Below are 9,437 nucleotides of genomic sequence, written 5' to 3' on the forward strand. Positions count from 1 at the left end.
GAGAATTCACCATTTACACTAGTTTAAACCTGCAATTAACCCATGCCCCATGCTGCGAGGAAGGCGAAAACTCCTCAGGGTCTCTGCCAATCTGACCCAGGAAAAATTCCTTCCGGACCCCAAATAGGGCGATCAGTTAGATCCTGAGCATGTGGGCAGGGCCCACCAGACAGACACCAGAAGTAAAAGCGAAAGCTCACTGAAGTTAGAGGAGAGAGTATCATTGACTTCAGTGGGCTTTGGACCAGGCAATAAACTGCAGGGCTTGTTTGCTTATAAGTTGGAACGATCACAATAAGCGTAATACAAGTTTTCTCCAGTAAAGGAGTATCCACCACAAAATACTCTATTGTGAGTGACAGAGCTGTAATTCTAAATATCAAATATTCAAGAATGGTTTTTAATCCTTTCATTTCCTCTGACTGGAGCCTCCACACAATCCAGTAGCTCAACTACAAGATGTTCAAGAAATACACACTGTAAAGTCAAATGAAACCTGTTCCTTTTAGTTTGTCACGATGTGCTTTTTAAACACAGCAAAGAATCCTGTGGCACCTTATAGACTAACAGACGTTTTGCAGCATGAGCTTTCGTGGGTGAATACCCACTTCTTCAGATGCAAGTGCACTTGCATCTGAAGAAGTGGGTATTCACCCACGAAAGCTCATGCTGCAAAACGTCTGTTAGTCTATAAGGTGCCACAGGATTCTTTGCTGCTTCTACAGAACCAGACTAACACGGCTACCCCTCTGATACTTTTTAAACACAGTGTCTCTTTTATATCAGCCTAGAGACCTATACAGGTGTAGTTCCCATCCCATTATTAGGGCTGGACAAAGCTGGAAAAAAGTGAGTTCAGGGATCACTGAAGTTAAGCAAATTCAAGTGTGACCCTAAGACCGAACTCCTCCCCATGCTCTCTGCATACCAGGGGGCAGGGTTCTTTTGAGCTAGTCTCACAACATGCTGCCTTTACAATGCAAATGTTGTCATTGCAAAGATATGCCCATCGGATTCAAATTTCATAAAGTCCCAGTTCAATATGGCAGGTGAAAATGCAGACATGAAACACACGTGATACACTATGCAAAAGCTAGGACTTGTAACAACAGTTTCCCACAGAAACTGGGATTGCATTCTTGTGTTCTAGAGATTGTACATTATGGCTGTATGGTGCATGTGGTAAAGTGGATGTCACCTCCAGTGAAATCATCTCATGTGAGGTTTATCATGTTAGACAATGCAACTTTATTAGAGGCGCTGTGATCTTGCAGTACATTTTTTGTCTTGGCTTATGTGCTTTGGAGATACATGGTGGGAAGAGAGAGAAGGCAGTTCTCCCCAGAAGCTTCTTCAGATCAATTGGTCCATGACTGTGAAGCTAGGGTCTGGATTTATATAAGCAGCCGGATGAGAACAGACTTCATGGCATAGAACAACATGGCACTTTATACCATTGTCAGTCAGTATTGACTTATCTTGACTGATGTGTGAGACATTATAGAACTAGGCTTTGAACTAGCAATGTGCTATATGGATGGAATTTCTAGCCTTGTTCAAATGTCAGGTGATCCGCTTGTAGATATTACCATTCCCCCAAGCAGCACCTTATCTCTTGATTTCCCGCCCCTTGCAACAAATATAACGATCGAGCCAACCTTTTAGAACTGACATTCATCATCTCAATCTGATTGTAAAAGGTGTGGAGGAGACAAATGCCAGGGATGGGGAGCAGGGTGGGGGGGGGGATGTAACATTTATCATCTGCATTAGAATTTGAAATGCGGTAATTTCCCTGTCTACTTCCAATTTTCAACTGTTTTTGAAGAGCAGTTTCCTGTCCCACACATTATAAGTGATGTGGCCTTTCACATTTAATAGCAACCCATGCCATTAAGATGGAACATCTTTTGCTTTTCTGGTTGCTAAGTAACCCATATTTACAAGTGTAGCTTGAGGTGGAAGTTTATTAACCCTAAGATGTTCACCTTTTTTCTACACAGACAGATGAAAACTCTGACATTAATTAGAAGGAATATATAACTTTAAAAGAACTAAATGTGCTTCAGTCATTCCCAATGAGAGAGAGATGGTTCATTTCAAAATTTTTAAATGTTTTGTTCTGACTTTTTGCTTCAAAGCAGCATTTCAAATTCAAATTTGGCCAGTTTTAAAAAAACCAAACCCACAAAGGGTGAAAAACACCTGAAAATGATCAAATCAAAATGAAAAAAAAATTTCAAACCAACCAAAATGAACTGAAACCCCCAAAATTTTCATTTCACATCATTTTTTTCCATGCAATGATAATTTTTGAAAAGAACCAGCTTTGGTTTGAATAGGATTGTGTGTGTGTGTGTGTGTGTGTTTGGTTCGGTCCCTAAATCAAAAAATCCATAATTTGCTCAGCTGTAACTGGCATTTCAGAAATGATACATTTGGCCCACTCCATTAATGTTAGATTTGTGTTTATTTGTAGCAAAATAGTGTTGTTTGTGATTTCTCTATGCACATGCAAGTACATTCATTGCCAGTTCTTCAAATTAAATTAAAGCAAGTCAACATTTTTTAGTTTGCTGCTTAATCTGCAGGATAAAACAGCTTCTTAAATCTAGCAACACTATTCCGATTCTGAAGGGGGAGCAGAGGAACAAAGCGTGGCATGCATTGGAATCACAGATTGCCTGGAGGAGAAAAACGCAGTACTCTGAACAGACCATGACAATCTTGCAGAATGCGATGTTCATTTAAGCACTGTCACGTTCGAATGAACCTGAATCATGTGATGTATTTGTATTTCAGCAGGGTGCTCTTTTATTTTGCTTGTGTTTTTCTCCTACCCTTTTCACTCTGAACTGAGCTTTTGACTTGTGACTTTTAAAACAGCTTATGGTTTCCCATAAAACCAACAAACTCTCTCTTCCTGCTCCAGTTTCAGTTTATTTGTTTTTCTCCTTTGAAATTTAGACATCTGAAAATTGTGGGAAATAATCAGCAGGAACTTCATGTAGTTTTACTCCATGCTGGTATTTACTGCATGTATAGTATTTTTTTTAACCTCTTTCGGTTACTAGATGCTACAAAAATCAGCATTTAGCTTGCTATATGGGCCAAGTATTTGAACAATGAAGAGTGTAATACTAACGTAGCTCATATCAGCAAAACCCTTTTTTGCCTCTGGAGTCCTCTGCTAGAGATTGTCAATATAAGATGAGGCAAAACCTGGCTGCATTTGGCATTCATAATTGGCCAGGTGCTTTGTTGGAAGTTTTTTGCCTTTCTTTGCAACAACCAGTGTAAGCCCCTACTGGAGGCGAGATGACAGACTAAATGGACCTTTTGCTCTTTTTCACTATAGCAATCTATACACCCCTGTATTCACATCCTACACACTGTTGTAATAATCTTTCTCTATGGTATACCTTGTGAGGTATGCTTGGAAAAATCATAACTTGCTGATCAATAGTATCCTGATAAAATATATGCAGCAACATTGTATGTGAAGTTATATTCCCCTGCATGATGTTATTAACACTTATTCCAAACCTCTACCTCACACCCCTGCCCAGGCAGAAGTTGGCAAACAGGGCTGTCCTTAACAAAGGAATGTGTGCTTGCCTTAATTTGCATTTAAGTAGTAAAGAGAGTAGCGAACAGGGAAAATAAAGGAAGCTCCAACAGGCTGGGGGGGTGGAACCAGCAGAGAACATTCTTCCACATAGGCTTTGGTTACACTTACACTTCAAAGCGCTGCCGCGGCAGCGCTTTGAAGCGCTAAGTGTAGTCAAAGCGCCAGTGCTGGGAGAAAGCTCTCCCAGCGCTGTCCGTACTCCACCTCCCTGTGGGGAATAACATACAGCGCTGGGAGCCGTGCTCCTAGCGCTGGGGCTTTGACCACACTGGCGCTTTGCAGCGCCGCAATTTGCAGTGCTGGAGAGGGTGTGTTTTCACACCATGCTGCAGCGCTGCAAATTTGTAAGTGTAGCCAAGCCCATAGACTCCTTGTCTCCTGGCTCTCAACTGGAAATGTTTTTTCAGGAATGGGACTGAAACTATAAAAAGAGGGGCAAATGCTCAAAGGGACCCTCCCCTCCCCCTGCCCATCACATTCTCTGCACCTGAGAAGACAAAAGGAAACAGCTGTTGGACTCTGGGGGAGGGGTCCTGACCTGAAGAGTTTTTGGTCAATAATCTTGCTGGAAGCATGTGGAGAAAAATTTTGCTTGACTTTCATATAGTTTGTTAAGTTAGGCACTAGAAAACATTTTATCTTTATTTTTCTTGTAACTACTTCTGACTTTTATGCCTCATTATTGTACTCATTTAAAATCTCTCCTTGCAATTAATGAACTTGTGTTATTGTTTTATCTAATCCAGCTTGTTTAAATTGAAGTGTCTGGGTAACTCCATTTAAGATAATATGCTAGTGTATGATAGTCTCTTAAACAAATAACAGACTTAATATAATTGGACTGTCTAGGAGAGGCCTGGGCAGTGTAAAACTTACATTTATGGGGGAAAGTCTAGGAGTAGGAGTGTGTTGGGGTCACCCTATAGTATAACAAGGCCAATAAGAGCCAGGGTGTGACTGGCAGGCTACAACACCAAGGCATTGCCAGGCACCCCCAAGTTACAAGGTAGGGGTGTAACAGCCCCCAGTGGTCTGGACTGTACCCCGGTATGTCACTCGATTGAAGCAGCTTTCTAAGAGTTATTGAAAGTACTATAATGAAGTGGCTTACAAAGCTTCTAAACTTGGTAAGAGTTGAGATAATTGCTGTTGTTTCAATGGATTTTTCCTGCCTTAAATTTTTTGCTCTAATCTGTGGTATCTCTTCTCATGGAGCCCTACCCATGCATGTCCTTTAGACTCTATTAAAAGCACTGTCTACCACGTTAGCATCATATACCCACCCCTGCTGTTAATCATTTTTTAATTTTTTCTGCTGAATCAAAGAACATTCCCTAGGTGTCAAAATAAGCTGCTTGTTTCTCAGATTGATGCATTCCTTTCATTTATTTCAGATAAGAGACATTGCTTTAACTGATAACTGTAGCCGAATGTTCTACTGCTGCCACCCATATCCACTACAACAGACAAAATGTATTTCGACTTCTGTTATATGGGTCAGATGTATCATTTCTGAAGAGCCAGTCTGAGATGAGCACAAATGGATCTTTTGGTTTGGGGACCCAATCAAAATCTCAACAACAACAAAATCTGTTTCAAACTGAAACCAAATTCTTTTCAAACATTTTCATTGCATCGAAAAATTTTGTTTTGAATCAACGAAAACTTTTTGGGTCAATTCAAAATGAAAATTTTTGATTTTTCAATTCATTTTGAGTTGACTGAAACATTTTGTTTGACTTGACATAAATTTTTTCCCAAGGCTTTTCATTTCAATTTTGCACTTTTGGGATGTTTTTCATCCTTGTGTGTGTTTAATTGGCCAAATTTGAATTGGAAATGCTGCTTTGAAGTGAAAAATAACCCAAATTCATGAAATGTTTTGGAGCACTGAAAAATCTGTTCAATTTTTTTGCCCATCTCTAGTGTGTGTTTTAGTATGGGGATATGATGAGATGCAATAAACTGGTGGTTTAGAAGAACTTTAAATTGAAGAACTATTTTTTATTCCCTATGTTTACCTCACAACTGATGTACAAGAACCAAATTAATCTAGGATAGACTCTTCTATTAAGAAAGCTGCTTGGAATAAAGAGAGACATCCTTAAACAATGGAACAAGGTAAGATGACCAGGATCCATCTGAAATTGTGTGACAGCCCAGAACAACAGAACTGAGAATAAAGATGACAGGAAAAAAATGTATCAATGGTACAATATGAGAAGGGCTTTTATTTATTTAGAGATAAGCCAGCAAACTAGACTAGACTAGCAAACTGCAAAGCAAACAACTCTGAAAGACAAAGACCAAGATTTTAAAGTCCAGTTTATGAGTCCACATTTTGGCACCTTAATAATTAGACTGAATTTCTTTGAGCACCAAGCAATTCCCATTTAATTTAGGTACCCAGGACCTAATTTTCGATGGCTCTGCATGTTGTGCAGTCATTTACACCTGCGCAAAGATGATGGGAAACACCCCTAAAAACTACCCTGCATTGGTTCAAATGACTACATAGGGTGCACAGCAATGAAGAATCAGGTCTCTGTTTTTGAAAACCTTGGTCAGGAATGATTAATTTTAAACCGAAGATGCAAGCAACATACAATTGATATATTGGCTGTAGTATCTGTGTCAGTTTTGACAAGTTCGGTGACTAGTTCATATACAGGATGATTCAGATACAGGACCGAATACAAACAATGGAAAGGAACTGAAGACAGTAAAAGGAGAAATTCCATAGAAATGGCTTAACAAAAATCAGGAGTAATTTCACTGAAATTAGTGAAGTTATTGCAGACCTGGGGCTTGTCTACAAACATGGAGAAATTGATTAGAATAGCTATTGTGGAATAGGCTATTCTGTAATAGTTGGCATTCTCTTCTGGAATACAAATGATTTTATTCCAGAATAATTACTCCAGGAGTGCCTTAATTATTCAGGAATAAAAGTAACTTCATTCAGAATAGAGTGCCCACATGAGGAGCTATTTTGGAATAGTTATTGCAGAAGAGCTTATTCCACAATAGCTATCCTGATCAATTTCCCAATGTGGGCAAGTCCATACACTGATGTAATCTGGTAGCAGAATTTAGCTCTATGAGTAGAACAAACAAAAGATACTCATCTGACCTTAGCAGACAGGAATCATACATGAATTTTGCCTGATTATTACTAACATTCACACAAATAGGTTTACTATGCTACAAAGAAAATAGGGAAATCTAATCAGAATGCCACCTTTGGAGAGAAGAAAATGGTATGATTGCAATGAAATACTTTGATAAAAGATAAATGTATTTCTTTTATTCTTGTTTCTGGTTATCTTTTGCATGCAGAAAGGAGAAAAGCAGCATATTTTATGTGCTATATGCTACTGCATCATAAATTTATCATTCAGTTCCTTGCAGTAATACACATACCTATTTATATATCATATATGGGTAAAAATATATAAGTGTGCACACCCACCCCACATATTATCTTCATATCTGTTCTAAAATTCCTTTCCAAACAAAACCAAGCCTTTTAATGCATAAAATTACACACTCTCCATATGTCAGAAAAGATGATTATCTAGCTGTCTGTATCTGAGTTCTGGCCAGAGATGAGTAATTAACACCTGCAGGGAGGCCTCATTTCTTGGAAGACGAACTAGGGAGGTAAACATATTATTAGGCTGAAAAAGACAGAATGTCTGAGCCAGCTAAAATAAGAGGAAGAATTCACAGGGAACCATTTACTATGAGCAAGAATAACATTGGACAAGATAATAAGTTAGGAATGCGGAGATGAGGTAAGGACTAGGTCAGGGGTCGGCAACCTCTGGCAAGCGGCTTACCAGGGTAAGCACCCTGGCGGGTCAGGCCAGTTTGTTTACCTGCCATGTCGGCAGGTTCAGCGGACTGCGACTCCCACTGGTCATGGTTCGCCGTCCCAGGGCAATGGGGATGGCGGGAAGCCATGGCTAGCACATCCTTCCTGCCACCCCCATTGGCCTGGGTCAGCGAACCGCGGCCAGTGGGAGCCGCAGTCTGCCGAACCTGCTGATGTGGCAGATAAACAAACTGGCCCAGCCCACCAGGGTACTTACCCTGGCGAGCTGCGTGCCAGAGGTTGCTGACCCCTGGACTAGGTGGAGCCTGGACAATGCATGAACAGAGTATGCTGCGCGGGGACTGGCTCTTGCCAAATAACCAAGCCAATCCAAAAAAAGTGTGATGTAATGTATAGGAAAAGCACTGAGATGTGTAAATGTATGTAAAGGGAGAGGGTTTCTGTGTAACTTTGGAGATGTGATGTACCCTGCATTCTTCTCCCTGCATTTGAGTCTGAGAACTCAGTGTAGCATTGCTGTATGACAAATAAAGGAATCCAAATGATGAAATCTGGAGTGGAACTGAGTGTTCAGGATCCCAGAGAACTGGATGAAGTGTTGTCCCAGAACTAGAGAAGGTCTTCTGGATGAGCTAAGTGGAAAAGATCTTGGAAGGAATCCCAGCACTTTCTATTTTACTTCTAATGCACTTAGGGACTAAAGCTGCTTGGAGTAACTTTGACAGAACCATATTCCATCAGAATATGTGGTTGTGTTGAAATTGAAATACTTTGCAAAATCAAGTCGATTTTTGCCAGAATTTCATTTAGGGAGAAAAACTAAAAACATTTCAACAGTGTTTAAAGTGTCCTGCTTTGACATTTTAGGACTGAATTGTTGTTTGTTTTTCCCACTTGGAAATGACTTTTTGTTTCAACTTTCTAAAATTTTGAATAATGCAAAATTTTAATAAGTCAGAATCTAAATGAAACATTTCTGCTTTGGTGAAATGAAATATTTTGATGGACTCAAAATGAAACTTTTGCAGGGCGGGATTTTCCTTTGTGGGAATTTAAAATTTTTTGGTTTTTTTTCTGATTTGGAGTGAAGCCAAATTTCAAAATCTCTAAATCCTTCAAAATGGAACGTCAGTTCCTCACACAGGTGCATTAAGCACCAAACAACAGTTATGAAGAAGGTTTATAGCTTAAAAAAGTAAAGATTCCACTCTCTTTCCCCAGTTGTGTGTGGATTTCTTTTTGGACATTACTGATAGGAAAGGGCTGTGTCACTTAGATATATTTTACTTTTTGAATAGATTCAAGCTTGAATCCATCAATTTGCAGGACCTCTCTCTCCCTGCTGAAAATACACACTGATAACTTGGTTTCTACTTTTTCCCTGAGTCTCTCCAGCTACATTTTTCCTATAGCACCCAAATGCCCTTGATCAAAGTGGGTGATGAGGCAGTCTCTAAATTTACCAGATTCCAGAACATTAAAAGCTTTATATATGCATTGTTGTTGTAGCCGTATCAGTCCCAGGATAGTAGAGAAACAAGGTGGGTGAGGTAATATCTTTTATTGGACCAAAGCAGCTTAACATTGACCTAACTGGTGTCTACACTACAATGTAGCTCCCACTGATGTAAGTCGTCTACTACACTGACTTAATAACTCCACCTCGATAAGAGGTATAGCACTTATCTCAATGTAGTTAGGTCGATGCAGTGCCAGTGTAGACACTGTGTTACTTACATTGACTGTTGCTGCCTTTCAGAAGCCATCCCGCAATGCCCCACACTGAAAGTTAAATTGGTGCAAATGCTCTTGGTGAGGACACACACTGCCAACACAAGGAGTGCTGTGTGGACATGCAAATGCAGATTAATTATAGGAGTGGGCTGCAAATTGACACAATTTAGCGTATGTCTATATGTACAGCACTGCTGCGGCACAGCTATACTGATACAGCTGCAGTGCATATAG

The sequence above is a fragment of the Mauremys mutica genome, chromosome 9, assembly GCF_020497125.1.
Source record: "Mauremys mutica isolate MM-2020 ecotype Southern chromosome 9, ASM2049712v1, whole genome shotgun sequence".
NCBI classification, from domain to species: Eukaryota; Metazoa; Chordata; order Testudines; family Geoemydidae; genus Mauremys; species Mauremys mutica.